Source organism: Mauremys mutica, chromosome 2 (assembly GCF_020497125.1).
Source record: "Mauremys mutica isolate MM-2020 ecotype Southern chromosome 2, ASM2049712v1, whole genome shotgun sequence".
Classification (NCBI taxonomy): Eukaryota; Metazoa; Chordata; order Testudines; family Geoemydidae; genus Mauremys; species Mauremys mutica.
Window position 1 is genome coordinate 81,423,094 of NC_059073.1, and position 20,535 is coordinate 81,443,628.

The 20,535-nt window shown below is 42.9% G+C and overlaps 1 protein-coding gene across 1 annotated transcript in view; it reads left to right on the top strand.

The window, feature by feature from the left end:
- The first annotated feature begins 18,310 nt into the window (after positions 1–18,310).
- The window catches only part of CHST9 (carbohydrate sulfotransferase 9), a 130,720-nt gene continuing 128,495 nt past the window's right edge, over positions 18,311–20,535 (top strand). The window contains exon 1 of the mRNA XM_045003286.1: positions 18,311–18,601. The gene's annotated coding sequence lies outside the window, so the exon portion shown is untranslated. The remainder of the gene's footprint in view (positions 18,602–20,535) is intronic.

Here is a 20,535-nt window from a genome sequence, read left to right on the forward strand (position 1 = left end):
ACAAACTGGCCCAGCCTGCCAGGGTGCCCTGATCTAGAGTTACCCCATCAGCTTCAATGGAATTACTCTGGATTTACACTGATGGTGTGATCAAGGGCAGAATCTGGCCCTCAGTTGGAAATGAACTGCTTTTTCCCTTCTATGCAGCTCCTGCCATTATCTAGTAGGGTTCTGCTAATGCATCTTGGGAAATTCTTGACTGTTCTGCATGATTACACCAAAAAGTAGAGCTAAAATGCAGGAAACAATTGCAATACTTGTTATTTTATTTCTTCTGCCTTCCAAATGATTGCAGTGAACTTGGTACCTAAGAGAAAGCCAGCGTGACTAAAGGTTTAGTTCACTTCTCTAGAAAGAATGGCTAAATTTAAATTCAGTGGGTCTCGTCTGCCTGGCCTGCTTCTATTTCTTCTTGTATGCCTGAGGAACTGCTCATTCACTGCTTCATTTAGGGACTAAAAAGACATTTACAAATAATCATAGGGCCTATGCTTCCCTCTATTAAACAACAGTTAGGCGCACAGGAACAACTAGTCATACTGAAAATTGGCAGCAAGGAACAGACAGCTATATGGTCTGATCCAATGGCACAATATATCAGCCACCAGCCCCTGTGCAGCAACTACATGGCTGACCCATTATGCAGTACCCAGGGGTCTGGCCTGCCTGTGTGGGAGGGGCCATGGGCTAACGACTCACAGCATTGTCAACCTGGAAAAAGTTAGGCCACATTTTTGGCAGTATTAACTTTCTCTGCACTAGAATTGCCAACTCTCATGCCAAAGAATTAGGGACGTGTTTGAACAAATCAGTTATAAAGTACTTAATGTAACTTGTTTGTTAATGTAACTTCACACAAAGAACTGAAAATTACATCTACTGCAATTACATGTAAATTTCTGATTAATGTACATCAGTAAGTACATCTATATAAACAGAAAGTAAAGATATGAAAATAATTAAATGTCTGATCAGCAATTAATAACACATTTCAAGCACTGAAAAATATCAGCTACGAGCTCTCTTGCAACGCCAGGTGATTCATATTGTATAAGGCAGACTATTCAAGTTATCCAGGAACCACCATAGAGTTAGGTAGTTACCTTAGTACCTTTAGTACCTTAAACACACTTCTATCAAATGTCTTCCCTATCTATTGTTAAACGCAACACCTGAAATTATTCCTGCTGACCAGTACTAGAGAAGTGATCTTCTCTGTTTTTTTCAGTTTGCGTAGTTTGTTCACTTAAAGATGAGAAACCTATTTAGGCAAAAAATTTCACCAAGGAAGACATAGGAAATCAGCCCCTTGCCCTTCTGTGGAAAGTCATGACAGTGAGAGAGTCAACCATGGCTGGAAAGAAGAAAGATTGGTAAGAAATCTACTTTGAACAAAGACTGTAGCTTATTGCGTTTAGTTTTAGCCACTGAAAAGCATATTTTGTTTTGTTTTACTTGTAACACTTTCTATCTTCATTCCTCTATATTTTAACTCACTTAATCCTATGTATATGTTGTTACTTTTTTAATTGTTACTATAAACCAACTCAGTGCTGTGTTACGCCAGTTAAGTTAATAAGATGTAATATACTTTTGTCTCTTTAAAGGAGCAACAACACATTATTTCTCTGAGTGGTCCAGGTGAGGGCTGGACACATCAGGGCACATGGTTTTGGGGAAATTTGGGACTGGCAGTGTGTTGGGGCCACCTTGTCAGTTGTAACCAAGGCTAGTGGAAGCCAGAGAAGGGTTGTAGACAGGCTGGTGGAGTCAAGGTTGCTGAACCATGGCTGGCTACATAGTACACAGACACTTAAGATATGACCTGCATGCTTGTTGCTGAATTGTGAGTGTCCCAGGCAGAGACCTACAGTAGGAAAGCATTGTGAGGCACTCACGATTACAAGGTAAGAAGTGACAACCCTTCAGTGGTCTGGATTGCACCTCAGTTGATGACATAGTCCCTAAATGCATGACTTTGCACTATTAAATTTCATCCCATTGCTATTACTCCAGTTTTCAAGGTTATCCAAATCTTGTAGTTGAATATTATGGCGTCCCCTATATTGGCAATACCTCCCAACTTTGTGTTATTTGCACACTTTATTAGCACACTCCCACTTTTTGTGCCATGGTCATTAATGAAAATGTTAAATAAGATTGGTCCCAAAACTGATCCTTGAGAAACTCCATTGGTAACCTTCCTCCAGTCTAACAGTTCACCCTTCAGCATGACCTGTTTTAGTCTTTCCTTTATCCACTTTCAATTCTCATATTAATCCCCATCTCCTCCAATTTAACTAATACTTTCCCAAAGGGAACTGTTTTAAATGCTTTATTGAAATCCAGGTAGATCTACTGAATTTCGTTTGTCAGAGACCAACCTGATCTCTATCTTTTGTAAAAATCATGTTGTATTTTATCCCAATTACCATTTACCACTATGGCCTTAACTACTCTCTTTTTCAAGACCTGTTCTAAAACCTTGCATACAACTGAGGTCAAACAGGCCTGTAGTTTCCCAGATCACTTTTTTCCCTTTCTTAAATATAAGTACTATATTTGAAGTTCTCCAGTCATAGGGTATGACATCCCCCCTCCAAGTTTTCAGATTCATTAAAATCCTTGCTATTGGGCTTGCAATTTCATGTGCCAGTACCTTTATCTGGGGCCCATTGAGTTGGTTGAATTTAGCTTTCACCTCAGATGTGGTCATTTCTACTTCCATATCCTTATTCCCATTAGCCACCCTGCCCCAAGTTCCTCATTGCCTCAGTTTTTAATAAGGGTAAAGTATTCATTAGGCATTAGGCCATACCTAGATTACTTTTAATCCCCATCCCATCCTCAGTGTTTAGCAGCCTCACTTTTTCTTTCCTTGCTTTCTTTTTATTTATATGGCTGAAAAATCTTTTACTATTGTTTTAATTCCATTTGCAACGTCCAACTCTGCTTGGCTTTTTGCAGTTCTCACTATTTTTAATTCTCACTTTTCCCCTATACCTTATGATCTCCAAGAGATAGCTTTCCTTGTTGATCCATCCCATCCTCTATTCCTTGCAGGCTTTCTGCTTTCTCTTAACCTGTTTGAGATGCTTGTTCATCCAGTTTGGTCTGCAACCTTTCCCTACAATTTTTTCCCCTTGCTTGGGATGTAGGCTTCAGATAGTTTTTGCAACTTTGACTTAAAGTAATTTCAAGCCACCCTTACATTTAAATCCTTAAATTCTTCAGTCCAGTCCACTTCTCTAACTAATTTCCTTGATTTTTTTTGAGTTTGCCCTTTTGAAATCAAGGACCCTCTTGTGGATCTATTTTTTTTGTTTGTTTTGTTTTGTTTATCCTTCCATTTGGTTTAAGCTGAATTAACTCATGATCACTTGAGCCAAGATTGTTCTCTAACCAGTTCTTCTGATGTTCTTGCTACTTACAAATACTAAATCTAAAATGGCATCACTTTTTGTTTGTTCGGTGACTATTTGGTGAAGAAATCAGTCAGCTGTCACATCCAGGAATATCTGAAGCCCACCATTATTAGTAGCACTTGGAATATATTTGGCCCTCTTTGATTGCTTTGAAATCTCTGTTGATGTTACAAAGTCATCCTAACACTCTTGTCTCGGGGATCTGGCAACTCCCAGGGCATGTGATGTAATTAATGCAGGTGTTGTATACAAGACAAAATTATTATATGAGGCAAATTTCACATACAATTTGCAGGGCTGGGACCGAAAACCTGATCCACCATCAGCTCCTAAACACAAACATCTGCTGCAGCTGAAGAAGCCTTGTCTGCTGCTAGTAGTAGATCTGTAATCCCTTTTCTGTGACCTCAGCCACAAGAGGGCTACATTACTTACAAATGCAAAGCATTAATAGCTGCCTGTGCTATATGTACCATTTTAAAGGGTGAAAAGTAATTTCCCAGGAACTGAGGAAAGCTGGTGTCCCCCCCAAAATCTGTTTAAGACAAACAACATTACTCCTGTTTACTAAACACTGTTTAGTTATGTTGTGACATTATTGATATAATCTGGGACCATATAGAACATGGTTGCAACCAAGGTCCTGTAGTGGCACCAAATCTTATGTAAAGGACTTCATATAAGGTGTCTAAGACCAGGTTATGGGTTGCTGGTTATGATTATGCTGTCTATATGTATGAATCATTTTGTAGTTGAAGTTATGAATATTGGCTCTATACTGTCTGTATTTCAAATTTGTGCTGTGCTTCTGGGTAACATCCCAGACAAGTTGGTGTTAGCTCTGCCTAGCCTGCTTGATGGCCCATTAAGGACCATCAGCTACACAACTGACCCATTGAGAGAAGGCAGATATGCCTTGTAACTCAGCAAAGTATGCAGGGACTGGCCCATGTGACTCCAGACTCCATTTTGCTGTAATTTTCCACAGAAAGAACAAAGAAGTGTTCTTGCACCTGGAAAAACCTCTAAAAGGCTGATGCCTCATCTCCATCTTGTCTTCAATCCTGCTTCTTACCTCTGGAGGAACTTTGCTACAGACTGAAGCTCTGAACAAAGGACTGACTGACCCATCTCAGCTGTGGATGTACTCCAGAGACTTGATTTAAACCTGTAGTTTACTCCATCACTGGTACAAGCCTGAACTAAGAACTTTGCCATTACTGTATGTAATTGATTCCATTTAACCAATTCTAGCTCTCGTCTATATCTTTTTCCTTTTACGAATAAACCTTTAGATTTTAGATTCTAAAGGATTGGCAACTGCGTGATTTGTGGGTAAGATCTGATGCGTATATTGACCTGGGTCTGGGGCTTGATTCTTTGGGATTGAGAGAACCTTTTTCTTTTATTGGGGTCTTGGTTTTCATAACCATTCACCCCTAGGACGAGTGGGTCTGGTGGTGATACTGGGAAACTGGAGTGTCTAAGGGAATTCCTTGTGTGACTTGTGGTTAGCCAGTGGGGTGAATCCAAAGTCCTCTTAGTCTGGCTGGTTTGATTTGCCTTAGAGGTGGAAAAACCTCAGCCTTGGGCTGTAACTGCCCTGTTTAAGCGATTGGTCCTGAATTGGCACTCTCAGTTATGTCCCGCCAGAACCGCATAATCACATATGTACATTTAATAAAAGAATAGTACTAAACAATTTAAACATCATTTTTCCTGCAAGTTGAATTGGCTGCTGGTTATTGTTAACAGGCTGACAGTGTTTGCCTGAAATGCCCTCGTTAGCAGGTTTTGCTGTTGCTTGGGGGGGATACTAAGCAGATTCTGCTGTTTCGTTGAGACAGGTGGCTAGTGACCCATCTGGAAAGAAGGAAAGTGGAAATGGTAGTCTATAGAAGGATGACCTACAGTATGGGCTGAACATTTATGACATAGAAACCCCTGGAGCAGCCAAGGGTGAGAAGATGGGTTGAGCTGAGCTGAGCTTAATGTCGTGTTAGTATGAATTTCTGTGTTAAAATCAAATTCCAGGAAGGGGATGAATTTGGATTCTATGTACTGTGTGAACGGTTTCTATCTTTGGTCCTTTTATGAGGCCCCCTCACTTTTGTTTGAGTTCCTCGCATTTTTAATGTATTTATATTCACAACACCTGTGAGGTAGAGAAGTACTATTCCCATTTCACATGAGGGGGAATAGAGGCATAAAGAGGCTAAGTGACTTGCTCAAGATCAGAGAGAAAGTCTGTGAAAGAGCTAAGAATTGATGTTTGAGAGCAGGTTGCAAATGACACTCACTAATAATGATTTATGTGTGTATTTTGCAGCATACTTGATATTTTATGAACTGGGGAGCCTGAAAATGTATATAACTGTTTGTTTGCTTTTAAACACAATATTTAAAGAATCTCTTCACATCAAAGCCTAAAAGAGCTTATTGAAAACAAAGCTCCACAGTCTTACTGCACTGACATGAGCAGAAAATGATAAGAAACTGGTGTCAGGAATGTATATAATGCAAAATCTGATGTCAGTGAAAAAGAATAAGAGACATCAATAAAACAACCCTGTTACTTTAATCCACTGTTTGAAGTTTAAAGAGGATTTCATCAATGCTACTCTTTACAGATGACCTGGAAATCAAAACAGAAAACAAAAACCCACAAACAAACAAACAAAACACAGAATGTATTTGTAAAACTGCAAAAGTGTTTGCCTACAAAACTTGACCATTGTATTTTGACTACATCTGAGAAAATTGCAGTAGAAAGTGTCCAGTAATGGGGAGTCTATAGTGCCCAAAGCTTCTGTTGAGGACATTCATGGTTAACCTGGGCCCACAGTGATGTTTAAGTTACAAATCTATAGTCATTGCTACATTATAGGATGTGCATTTTGATTCCACTTCAAGGAATAATATTTATGTTAAAAATGTAAATTTATCTCAAAATAAGTGTCAGTGTTTGCTCCAATGATTGTAAAGCTTTTCCAATGTTTAGCTGAACGTTTAGCTTTTAAGCAACTAGTATTGTATTCACAAAACCAGGAAAAGTATTAAGTAAAAATACATTTTCCTTTACTCCTTAGCTGCTTTTGTAAATAAGGGATTTATCTGAATATTACAAAGCAACAGAGACGGTAAAGCCTTGTTGTGTCCAAGGTTTGGTGAAACTCCCAAACTGAGTTTAGGGTTTACAAAACTAGCTTGAGTAGGTGAATCTTTCTCCCCACCATCCCCTCTTCAGATTATCTGGATTGTATTACGGTGCCCATCACAGTCAGTGGTATATGAGCTCTAAAATAAATTAAACACATTCAAATAAAATGAGCGCACATGCTTAAATAAAACACTGTCTGTAAGCACATGATTTCCTGGATAAGGATGGAGTGAGGCACATTCTTAAGTGCTTTCGTGAACTGGGGTCAGATTGCATTTTCCTCCCTTTCTTCGTGTAGCATTGTGAGGGTGTGATTGGTAAATGTTATGTTTTGTCTATGGATAGTTATTGGGGGGGAGGAAAGCTATGGGTCAGGTGTTTTATTTATTCTGAAGATGGAGCAATGCAGAATCATTATACTGTCTGGCAGAGGGGGAGTTCATTAGTCATGGGTCTGCTGCCAAGAAAACCTACAATACAAGGGGGCTCACACAGTTCCAGCACCTCTGATGAATGCAGCTGTTGTGGTAGGTCCTGGAAAGGAAGATGGTGTTTGAGATAGCTGGCCTCCAGGCCACTGAAGCCTTTGAAGGCTGGGGCCTTACATTGGATCCATTAATGGACGGAGAACCACTGCAGCATCAGAGCAGGGGGTGATGTTTCTTTAATCACTCTTTGCTGCTCTGAAAGCAAGCTGCTGCACATATCAACTAGAGCTGCTTCATGGCATTCACTTTCAGCTCCTGGTACATCATGCTCCAACAGTTGATGCTGCAAGAAATACATAGCCAGGTTTGCATTTGACAGAAAGGGACAGAGCTGAAAATGGTAGAAAATGTTTCTGGCAGCCAGCACTGTCTCTACATGGAGCTGAAGACTGAACTGCCCCATCAGTGGGCCAGCTCTTCAAAATCTTCTCCTCTTTGCCACCAGCATCATCTCTGTCTTGCCCAGACTTAGGTCTTGTCTACACTTCAGGGGAAATTCGATCTAAGCTATGCAATTTGAGTTATGTGAATAGCATAACTCAAATTGACGTAGCTTAGATCTACTTACCGCGGAGTCCACACTACGTGATGTCGATGGGAGACACTCTCCCGTTAACTATCCTTACTCTTCTCAATCTGGTGGAGTATAGGAGTTGGCGGGAGAGCAATCTGAGGTCGATTTAGCAGGTCTTCATTAGATCCGCTAAATCAACCACCGATGCATTGATCACTGCTCTTCGATCCCCCGGTAAGTGTAGATAAGCAAGTGCTTAGAATATTTTGTTGTAGCACTGGGAAAGCTAGCTTGTAATGATGGCTGTGTTTGCTATGAAGGAGATATGGAGTCCAGTATCAATGCATGCTCCTGGCACTTAAGTGCCTTTTGTCTCACAATCTCTTGTAGGAATTTTGAATATATCAGGACGTGCACAGGACTGAGCCAATATGGAATTGTACACAACACTCTCTGAGGTCTGTCTGAGACAATAGGGTGCAATTCTGTCTGTCCCTGTCAGATCTCAGGCAAATCAGAAACACATCATGGCCAACTTTGTCAGAGGTGAGGGTGGGGATGGGGGCACAGAGGGTCACGTGCTGCCCTCCCCCAGGTTTCTCCCAGGGTTTACATATATATTTTTGTGGGGAGTGGGTTTAAAATACATGAATGCACCATATTTCAAAACAGACACCAGCAATAGCAAGCTGCGCCCCATTTGTCCTCCCCCTTTGCAGGCCTGGCTCACGCTGGTGCTGACCCACAGCGACCCTCCAGCCAGGCCAACGGGCCACATGTGGGAGGAAAATTCCGCACCTGCCCAAGGATTGCAGAGCTGGGCCTTCCAGGGGGTCACTGCTGGCTTGTGGGGCCAGCTGCCTGCCCCAGTGTTTGTTTGGGTCTTGCACAGAGGAGGGTGGAGGGATTTAACCAGGGCCACGGCATGGCTAATGTGCAGGATCCCCCAAGTGGGGGTGACCTTGGAAGCCCTGGCTGGAAACTACCCACCCTCCAGGGGCTCAGGGCGGGGCTGCCCCACTCCTGCATGTGGCTTTCCTGTTGACTCAGAGTCGGCCCCGCTTGGTCACATGGTGCTGCCAGGCCCAGTCCCTGCACAGCAGCTGGCAGAACTGAGCCAGTCAACTGACCTCGGAAGCTGGGCGAGCTGAGCTGCGAGAGGCAGGAGCAACAACAGGGCACTCCAGTGAGGGGCTGCTGCTTTCCGAAAGGGGAGACTGAAGCTAAGATAGGGGCTGCCAGGGTCGGGGGCATGATTCAAGTTGTTTGGGGGGGTGGCTGAACCTTGAAGTTGTGTCCCCCCTACTATCAACAGTTAGGTGTCATCTCTGAACTCTGTCAAACCCTGTTGACAGATCTAATGACTTTGCTAATGTATCTAGTCTAGAAGGTGATTCACTAGAGCAATTGGTGCTGTCTCAGTGCTATATCCTGGTCTGAAATCCAGCTGTGAGAGAGTCTAGGAAGTTGGCAGAAATCAGTTGTTAAAGTTCTCTCTTGGTTTTGCACCCTCCAGGGTGATTCAAAATTTTTGTTCAACTTCTAGCGAAAGGGAAGCCTGTACTGTGAATTATAGGTAGCATAAAAAAAACAAAAACAAAATTAAAAAACCTTCCAAACTTAGTCTAGCACAAACACATGTCCTATATAAGGCACACATACTTTGATTCTTCACTGCACCTTGTGAAGTCACTTACCCCAGTGTGAAGTGTAGAATGATAGAGTTATACACCACTTTGCCACATGGAAATGACTACACTAAACAAAGGACCAGGCAATTGTGAATCAGGCCCACTGTATTTATATTTTCATTAGCAATTCTCTCTTCCTGTCTCTGCTCCTTTACACAGTCTAGTTTTTTCATTTTACCTAGTCTCTGTTTTTGCACTGGAATTTCCCTCTCTACTTAGTTTACCGATTTTGGTTGGACATATTCCTGGAGGTTTCATCACATGACATAACCTTTAATTAAAAATTAATCTTTATTTCCTGGAGGCTCCTGGACAATTCCTGGAGGCTTGGCAACCCTACTTGTACTACTCTTCCCTCCACCAACCCCATAGTGTATGCAAACCCAAAAACATCCTAGGTTTGAATTAGACTTTTGAAGCTAAGTTCTTTGAGTGGGTTCAAAATGTTATCATTTCTAGTAAGCAATGTAAACATTCACCATGTAAAATGATCCTGTGTGGATAACCAAACAATATAATCTTTCATTGCATTCGGTCTTCTTCAGTGGAATTTCGAATTTTATGTGTGACTTCAGGGCAGCTGCTGGACTGTCATGCCTTCATATTTCTGCCCTGCTTTTATTCCCAGTATTTAGGGCATTCAGATGGCAGTGGAATCCTAATGTGGGAATTACATATTTAATGATGCAGTGTCTTCATTCAACAGATTGAAAGTCACTTTATAGGCACACACTGCTCCACATATCACATTGTCCCTTCCCCCCCAACCATCTATAAAGTCACCTTGTCAACAGGTATAGAATCAGAATAGAACTTAACTTACTATCTAGAGTGCTGCTGGAGTGAGAGAATTTGGTGTGTCTGGCTGTGATGGGGCTTAACCCCCATCACCTGTAAGGCAAGAGAGAGAATCCCAAGTAGTCATGCTCTACACATGGGGAGGGAGGGTGAGTAACTAATTGCTTCCTAGCCGTCTTATAAGGAGATGGAGGGAGCTCCATAGGCGAGAGATTATAGAGGACATAGGTCTTTCTGGTGGGGATAAGCACCAGGATAGGGTTTAACAGTGAGGTAATAATGGAGGAAGACTGCTACAGGAACAGGTCATTCTTCTGCAGGGAAAGGCCAGAGGTAAAGTCAACAACGGAATTATAGTGAAGCCTGAGGGGGCAGAAGGGCCCGTAGTTGAAAACTTTTGTTTGGACTTTGTGTTACCCAGAAGATGTTTAGATTTATAACAGCCAGAAGGCAAGTCAGGAGAAGAGGCAGTTGGAGAGGCCACTGTAGGTCTAAGGGAGAAAAGGACCCTGTGCAGTGTTGTGACCAGAGATAAGGAGGTGCTGCAAGGTGAGGACATGCTACTATGTGGGCATACAGGGGACATGTAATGACTAACGGGCATATACAGGTTTTACTTCTCTGCCTTTAGTACTTGTGTAAAAGATAAAACTTTTTTTATCTGCGTAATGCATTAGTGCCGTCAGTTGTAGCTGAGAAATGCAGAGTCCACATCTATGGTGGAGATGATCTGTTAAAAAATTCCTTCAATCAAAATGGAAAGGCACGCATGAAGAATGTTTCTGCTGAGGTTTTTAAGAATGCTTTTTACAGTATTTAATCCAAATATTTTAGAAGTTAATGTGTTTAACTCTGTGGGATCACTAACAGCACTGGTAGATGAAACACTGAAAAAACTGTCTCCGATTCTTTGCAATGTGCACTAAAACTACACACTAGTCCTTCTAAGGACATTACAGAAAGCTAAGATTATGGTATTTTTGGGAGGTGTTTTTTGGAAAACAAAGATAAGCATTTCCTTTTCCCGGAACACAAACTAGAGAATTCTAGTGGGGCCCAGCTCTTACAATGAAATTCAAAAGCACTAGGAAATCAGTCCTTATTTTGAGCTTCCTGGGGGAAATGAATGAGCCCTGGTTTTCAATTAAACTTCTATCTAGTTTTGCAAATGAAGACAAAGGGTATTGGCAACCTTAGGATGATTCTGGTCGACCCAGGCCTTCTTTCAAAAGAAAGCCTCCTTATCCTAGATAAGGAATCCAATTCTTAACTTAAAAGTTTTTTGGAGGCTGAGGTAGAGGTCTTAAAACCTCACTTTTAAGGAGAAAAGAGGAGCCCTGGTGAAGCTGCTGGGTTTTTTTGGAGAGGACTCCCTCCCGTCTACTAAAACAATGGGGCATTCCCTGCTTCAGAATACCATATTCTGAGCATAATTTAGGTCTCTAGCCACAATCCAGCTGGGACTGTTTCCATCCCTGTTGCTGAAGGCAGGGCAGTAGCTATCTCACCTCTGAAGAAGAGCCTTCTAGAACTGTAGGGCAGTAGACATATCAACCTAAAGAACTGGAGCCCATTAGATTAGTCTATCCACACAACTATTTGATCGGAAAGCTTTCAGGCATTTTAAATATGAAGCTTTCTCAACTGAAAAGAACAAATCTCATTTGAATCAATAGATATCTTTGAATAAGTAGACAACAGCAGTTCTTGCTGAGAGGTTTTGATGGCCCCTTCAATATGTGAATTAATGGGTGAATATTTTTTAGGCTGAAGTGCTATTGAGCTGGATGTCCCTACTGCTATAGTATTGCTTGATAGAGTCAAATTTAAGGCTATTGACTGAGAAAGGAAGAGGTATTTCACTTGGTCTATTTTATTATGCAATATCTCTGAAAAGGTGATTCTTGTGGAACTTACTTTTTGTGCACACTTATTAACCACCAGCAAACAACAAAAGAAAACATAAATAGATTTCTATTCTACTTAGACTAGCTGAAAGCCTAACACTCAAGGAATCTTTAAAAAATAAATAAAACTTTGATTTACAGTGTAAGTCTTGAAGCAGAGTACACCACCAAATTCACGTTTCCTCACTCAGGGCTTGTCTATCTTGGATGGGGGAAATCAACACTATTAATGTAGCTATGCTGGTGCATGTGCACCAGTGCAGCGTCCACATTGGGTAAAACTCAACTTGCATCCATGTGACTTATCCTGGTAATTTTCTGGAGTAAACTCCCCTGGAAAAGTATCAGGCCCTACAGACACATTTTCCAATCATGGTTGCTACTTAAGTCAAATATTTCAAGTTTTCTAAAAATGTTTTTTTTTAAATGTATGACACCTTTGGGTTTTTATATATATGTAGATGGTTGTGTTAGGGAATATCTGAACCTGCTTTGCTGAAAACTTTGAGAACTGCTAAATTAAAACCAGGGCTATACGGCAGGCTCAATTAAGGTTAGTGCTTTGCTACAGCAAGTCTCAGCTCCTGTGACTTCTGAGATTTGGGGGAAGGGGAGTGAGCCAGAGCTTACATAGCTGATGCTAAGTAGCAGGAGCTATGGCTTTCTTCCTGCACTAGCAGGAAGCCGCACCTTCCTCACTTCTGCTGCTGTGGGGCTGATCTGGCAGTCTACTCGAACAGCAGTTTTAAATAGGTTTTAGCTGGTTTTTATTGCAAAACAATTGCTATTTTCATATTAAATAATTTGATCTGTAATTTTGGCAGGTTTCACTACATTTGTGGCTTTTTTGCCTTTCTTCTGTGACCAGACCATGATTTCATATTGTTTGCCATGGCAAACCATTAGCTCTATACATTGCTATCCAGCAACTGGGTCACTACTACTTTCAAAAAGTGATATTTTCTTTTAATGATTTAGACCACAGGTCGGCAACATTTCAGAAGTGGTAAGCTGAGTCTTCATTATTCACCCTAATTTAAGGTTTCGTGTGCCAGTAATACATTTTAACATTTTTAGAAGGTCTTTCTATAAGTCTATAATATACAACTAAACTATTCTTGTATATAAAGTAAATAAGGTTTTTAAAATGTTTAATAAGCTTCATTTAAAATTAAATTAAAATGCAGAGCCCCCCGGACCGGTGGTCAGGACCCGGGCAGTGTGAGTGCCACTAAAAATCAGTTTGCGTGCTGCCTTTGGCACACGTGCCATAGGTTGCCTACCTCTGATTTAGATGCTATCTCAAAGATTGCACCATGCTGGCAAGAAAATAGTTAATTTTGAGTTATGAAAGTTGTCTCCCACGTATTTGCCAGATAGTTGGAGACTTCCAAGAAATAACACAAACGCATGCAATATATTCAACACAATAACTATATTAAACAGGAGACAAATATAACATAACAGGGTAAAACACTGTTGTTAGGTTCACCGGTGCCCACGCTGCTAATACCTGTGACTTTCCCCAGTTATGTCACTTGATGTAGCAAATGTAAGATTAGTGTCCCATTGGTACATGAACTTTGTTGGGGCCCTTGATGACCTATGCCACAAAATTCTTCTCTGCAGTGGTTTAGCAGTGTTGCTGACTAGGTTACAGCCCAATGGACTCACAAGTGGGAGAAGGTGGTAAATCCCTCCATAGGTTTAATATGCAGCAGGTTGTAAAATCCCCATACCCTTACTCTCTGGCTCGAGGATACAGTTCAGGGAGCAGTGGGTCCCCAAAACAAATTCCCTGACTAAAAGATGGTGCACTCACAAACTCCATGAATTATCCTCTGGACTCCTCAGTCACTGCAGAGGGGCTGATGTCTGCTGGCAGGGATCTTCTTCAAGCGGGAATCAGGCTGTTTTGGTCCCAGGATTTCCCCTCACCACAGAGGGGTGCAGGTTACACAACTGTACTAAGATCCAAACTGTAGTCTCCTAGCCCAGCATCCAGACACACACAGCAGCCCTGAACTAACAAACAGAGCAGAGCTGACCATGTGGTGACTGGTCTCACCTAGGGAGCTGGAGGGCTAACTTAGCCTGGCTGGGGAAGTTTCCCAGCAAAACTCTACAAATTGGGAATTATCAGTGGAGAAGGAAAAGCCCAGCTGAGGGATCTTGCTTTCATGTCCGCAGAGGCCAGTTCTCAAGGCCTGCATGCAGGCCTAGGACTCACCAGCTCCCCACACAGCCAGCCCTGCCCTTGCCCTGACTGGCTCCAGACTGACTCCAAAATAGCTTCTCCACTTTCCTGAACGCCCTGGGAGGGGCATCTCACTCCCTATTTGGTTGCCGGGCAGACTCTGAGTTTGCCTTGGCTCTCCCTCCCTACCTCACCCCTTAGTTGTCAGCAGACAGAGCCCCAGGGATCTTGGTAATCTCCTTGGGGGTCACAGCTGGAGGCTGTGTGTGAGCAGACAGTGAATGGTAGTTCTCACAGCAAAGTAGTGTAAAAGGCAATCCAGGTTGGAGAACTGAGCTGTTCATCAGCCCAGAGTGTATTCTGGGTAATGTCACAATGGCGATAAGGAATAAATCTGGCAGCATGGAAGACTTTTTATAACACCACCAGAAAAAATGTTGGTTCCATTGTTGGCTTTAAGAAACAGGCGAGACTTCATTGCGGCAGAGTCAAGAAACCGCCTAGGTCTTCTGTGAGCTGGTAGCCTCCATTGTGAACTAAAACTAAAGAAATCCCTGAGGTAAAAGGAGGACTGGAAGTTGAGAGGCTATACCACCATCTTCTGCCATTGTCTGCTCACACAACACCAGCTAAGCAGAATCAGCACGTTAGTTCTTGTATGGGAAATACCCAAGGAACATGTGTGTACAAAACATAAAAATGCTGTGGCCATTTAATGTCCCATGATTCTTTTTATATTAAATTGGTATTATCTCTGGAGTCCTGGCTAAATTCTCATTTAGAATGCTTGTTTAGAATGTTAGCGTGTTCTCCCTAGCTAAATCGCTTTGGAAACTTCAATTGCAAAAAATTACATTTGGTTGTCTGGAGTTGCTTTGTGATGTTCAACAGTTGTTTCACTCCAAGATTGGTGTTAAAATGATCCTGGGACACCATCTGTAGCTAAACAGGGCAAACAATGAAAGGACAGATTACTGTTACTCTATGAAGGGGTTATGCCTATAAGTGAGTGATGGGACTGAGTGTCAGTGAGTAGTTAGCAAATTAAATGCTGGAGTAATTCTAGGAGCATTTTAAATTCAGTTGGAGCTATCTGGAGCAGAGTTGCGTAAATATTTTCAACCCCCCCTGAAGTTCTTACAGTATATTGGGGGAGGAGGCTGTGGGGGGTTCTGGGAAATACTCTAAGAATTTAAGCCCTATACTTCAGTAAAATGCTTAAAGGGGAGAGAGGTGAAGACTAGTGTTTGGGGCACAGGTCTGGGCATTTTGACCTATTGAGTGCTGATTCTGGCTCTAACAATAGTTCACTGTATGGTTTTAAGAAAATTGTCATTTTGCCTCAATTTCCTCATCTGTTAAATGGGATAATACTACTTGCCTGCATCTCAGGGCTATTTTGAGAATGTTAGATAATATTTGCAAAGCATTTTGAACATGTAAAATGCTATATTAGTGTTAATTAAGGTATTTACTGTGGATTATAATCCCTAAAAGCCTTTTGCACTGAATTCTATTACCTGCTACTCCAGTCTTTAACCAGCAATACCAGTGTTACTCCTATTACAGGCCCTAGATGCTTACTGTATGTGCCACAACCTTTATCTGGACTCATACACACTGGTTTGATATTGCTGGGGAGTCAACCTAGGTTTGTGCAAACAAAACATGTAGGATGTTGGCAGAGACACCATTTAAATAAAGAACTATATGGCTTTTGCAAACAAACTTGTCCTGCTACCCTTATCATTCTCATTTACCAACCTTAGGTGTGTGGTTTTTTTACAAGCTGATTCTCATGCAGTGCGGGGGTGTGGGATCTGGGGCAGAAGTGCCAAATCCTTCACTTCCGGGACTGACCATGCTGGCCCGCAGGGTCCCCCAAAGCATGGGACCTGGAGTGGTTGCCCCGATTTGCTGTACCCAAGGGAGGGTTCTGGTTAGCAGAGAACCTGATTGAGTCAAATGGGGCTTCATAGGACTGACTTTGTGGACTGGCTTGTTGGAATATAACCCTGCGCTGGTCCCTGTTAGGTCAAACTGGCCTTCAGTTTAGATTTTATACTGAAAGGTTTATTTTTAAACTTCAGACCAATACAAATGTCTCCGCTCCAGTTTTGTATGTAGTGTAGTTGTACAGAAGATTAGAAAAACATGTATAAGCAGAGTCAAGATGAGCTCTACCCTGACATCTGGTTGTGAGTTGTGGAAAAGAACTTCAGGGGCTGGTCTTGTTTGCATAGGCACACCCATCCTGCCTAGCGTGAGCCCACAGCCGCCCAAATGGTCACTTTGGCTGCTGTGGGATCCCCCATTTCTCTGTTATTGGGGCAGGAAGAATAAAGTGGTGTTACCCTGATTATGTGAATCAAGGAACTGTTTTATGAGAGGGACTCACCATCAACTAAGTAGCACAAGGGACATGGGTTCCAAAACCCAGTGAATTGAGCCACAACTTGAGGAGTTCAATAACTCAGACATAGGTTAGGGGTTTGTTACAGGAGTGGGTGGGTTTCTGTGGCCTGTATTGTGCAGAAGGTCAGACTAGATGATCATAATGGTCCCTTCTGACCTTAAAGTCTATGAGTGAGGATGGGGACAGGTATTTGTACCTGATGGTATGGGTCCTGAAATACTCACTGCACCTCCTTCTCTCCCCATTGTTGAATAGCAGAGCTGATTTTGATTCTATTAAGAGTCTAGTTACAGGCTGCTGTGCTGAATTCACTTTGGGCCAGTGGTGCACCAGCACTGAGGCTCCCCTGCTACAAGCTGAAATCACTAAAGAGTTAAAATTACTAAGAGCTGAGATCACTGAATGCTGTGTTAACTAGTGGGGGAGCCTGAAGATATATTGCTAAGTGGCTGGCAGAGCGGAGCAGTTTGTGGGATGATTGGAGCAGCCCATGGGATGGCGAGTGCAGTGAAGCTGAGCGGAGCAGTTCCTGGGATGCTGGAGCCATTCATGGGATGGCTGGTGGAATGGAGTGGCTCGTGGTGAAAGCTGCAGCAGAACCCCATGGAGAGGCGGAGCAGTCGGCCTCGAACCATGTAAGGTGTCCCTTAACATCCCGTGCACTCCTTCTCCCCCATTTCCACCCAGGCGGTAGGGATGTGTGTGTGTAAAACTCTGCAGATAAACTTTTGGTCTCTGAGGCTGCACTGACCCAGGGACAGAGCCTTTTGGGGTGTTGGACTTTTGGGGTGTTAGACTTAAGACTCTGAGGGGAAAAGGATACTGCCAAACTTACTTGGGGGTGGGTTTTTTGCTCATGGTTTGTGTTAAGAATCCTGTTTGTGATGGTTCCCCAACATAATGCCGCATTGTTTCCTTCCTTTATTAAAAGGATTTTGCTACACTCGGACTCCATGCTTGCGAGAGGGGAAGTATTGCCTCTGAGAGGTGCCCCGGGGTGGGTATGTAATTGTCCCAGGTCACTGGGTGGGGGCTCAAGCCAGTTTTGCATTGCGTTATTGAAACGGAACCCCTAGATACTGAACCTGGCTCTTGTTGCTGCCAACTCAGATGGGCAGAAGGGTTACACATGGGTTAGGTAATATCTCTTATTGAAACAACTTCTACTGGTGAGAGAAACTGGAAGGACTAGTCCCTTACAATACGTGCTAACTACTTAAGCTAAACAATCTGTTCCACCTTGGAGTTAGCTGAGAAGCTGGATGTTTCTTTCCTGCACCTGAAGAAGAGCTCTGTGTGGCTCCCAAAGCCTGTCTCTCACCCCCTAGAAGCTGGTCCAATAACAGGTATAGCCTCACCCACCTTATCTCTCTATGCCCTCTTAACGAGTATCAGGCTCAAAGCAAGGGCAAACCGTTTCTACTGCAGTGTTTGCAAGTCAGACCTTGTGGTGCCTGGGAACAGACAGGAGACACTGACCACACAGACGCAGGGGAAGCGGCTAGCTCCAAACAAGGGGAGAGCAACAGCGTCTTCTTAGGGGCTTCCGCTGTTAATTACCTGGTGTGTGGATCACGTGGGGGAAGCTTTCTACCCTTTAACCCATAGTACCCGCGCTCTCTGGGGTAATTAAGGAGTGGGGGGTTGGTCAGTAGGTACATGAAGGACCGAGCACTGGGAGGCAGGCTCTGGCAGGACCGCGGGGAAGCAGGCGAGTGCCCCGCACGTGGAGCTGGGGAAGGCGGGCCGGCGGCGCGGGGCAGCCCCTGCAGCTGGGCGTGGCTGTCCCTTAGGCCGGCGGCGGGAGGGGGGGATTGTTCTGCCTGCCTCGATCAGCTCTGCGGGGGTGGCCGGCGGACGGGCGGGGCTCCAGCCTCCGCTGCCCCGGGAGCTCTAACTAGCGGGAGCCGGGGAGGCTACGCGAGGCTGGGAAGTTTCCGCTGGGACCTGAGCTCCGGCAGGCGGAGAGCCCATGAGCTCCGGGAGGCGCGCAGCTCGGCTTGCGGTAAGTGCCCGCTGCAGCGGGAGGCGGGTATGGGGGCTGCTCGCTGCGTTTGTCCGGGGCGGGAGCTAGAGACACGTTCTCAGCTCAGGTGATTTTGTCTCTGTGCAGTTATCCATGAAATGCGCTCGACTCTTCCCCACCAGGCTCCCTAAACCTGGGATCTGCACGCAGCGAAATTACCCCGTCTCTGCCTTCCGCCCGGATGCCTGCCACTAGCTCTGCATGGGGCTAGGGTTTGCCAGGAGCTCTGGGACAGCTCGGACGCGGTTCCGATCTCTTCCCCCCCATAGAAAACAAACATTGATCTCCGGAGAGCCTGGGTGGTTCTGTCTGGGGTAGGTACCAAAGGATTCAGGGGTGAAATGTCAGTGCTCTTATAATGCAACTTCAGTCCCTTTGCAAGGCTGGAATGAAGGTTTGTTGTTGAAGTTTAAACTAACTTTTTTTTCATCTTGTCTTAAAAGTTACTTAGTTCATTCACATTCGTTTATTTTCAATCTATTTGTGATGATGGCTTTCACTAGCTGCCCTTGAACGTTTAGGTCCTGATCCAAAGCTCATTTGAAGTCATCGGGGGAAAAAACTTCCATAGACTTCAGTGGGTTTTTGGATGGGCCCTATAGTAACTTAGTGGGTTCCTTGGTTTATCTCTGAATGAAGACATGTAGAGAGTACCTCAGAATCGAGACAATTTATCTAAGTCTTGATGTAAACTTACTATTTAATCATTCTAGGAACCAGAAGGTATTTTCACATAACCGGTGTTGTATAATACTATAGTCACTTCACAACTCTTGAGTTCAGTTTTGCTGTTTTCCCTTACAGTTTTGTTCAGTGTGTGCAAATGATTTATATCATTGTCATTTTAAATGTAACTAATTCTTTATTATGTATTTTAGCGGCATTCAAGTGGCAACTCAACAGTGAAAAACACTTCAAAAAAATCTTCGTGGAAATAATAAAGGAAAGTGAACTGGGTTGGTTTAGTGGGTTTTTGGGGGGAGAGAAAGGAGCAGAAGGGAGACTTGTTTGGTTTTTTTTAGGGACATCAATGTGTTATGGACAAATTATGTCATTAAGAAGTTAAAGAGACTCTGTAGCTACGTTACGTTATTCTGTGACAAGTGAACTGAGTGGAAAGGTACAAACCTCCTACCTTTCTACTGACTTCTTTTTTTTTTTTTTTTTTTTTTTTTTTGCAAATATTGTTGCACAGCAGAAACCTAGAATTCAGGACCTGAGTTCAAAAATAAAAGACTAGATAATGTTCCCTGGATAGTTTTTTGGACAGCAAAGTGAGTGATTGGGGCAAAAAGCAAGTCATCTTGGCATACTAATACCACTTTGATTCACTGCAGTCAATAAACAAGACCCCCTATTTGAATGTATAGAAATTATGGAAAGATTTTGCTTTCTGTCTATCTAGTTATACACACACACTCCAATCCTGCAAATGTTTAAACATGTTTTTGACTTTACGCGTGCTAATCCCATTGTCTAAAATTAAGTATTTGTATAAGTGCTTGCAGGATTGGAGCCTCAGGTGTTTTTAAACAAGCATGTGTCTTGATTACTGCTCTACCTCCCACGTTCCCTCCTATTGTTTATTACACTTCCTTGTGCCTTGACATAAATTTAACTGTAAGATCTTCAAGGCAGAAATTAAGCTTTTTATGATTATTTACAGCATCTACCCAATTCCCCTAATCATGATTGAAGAAGAAAGTACTGCTTTCTATGCTTATCACTGTCCCCTCTTCCTTTACATAGTCCCCGTAGAGAAGAAAAATCTCATGAAATGAGACAAATAATTGTTTCTCTCCTGAAATGATTTTTGTTTACTGATTGATTAATGTGAATTTCTTATATATGAAGCATTTAAGGGATAGGTGCAATAATACACTGAACTGCGAAGTCATATCCCAAAGATAGGG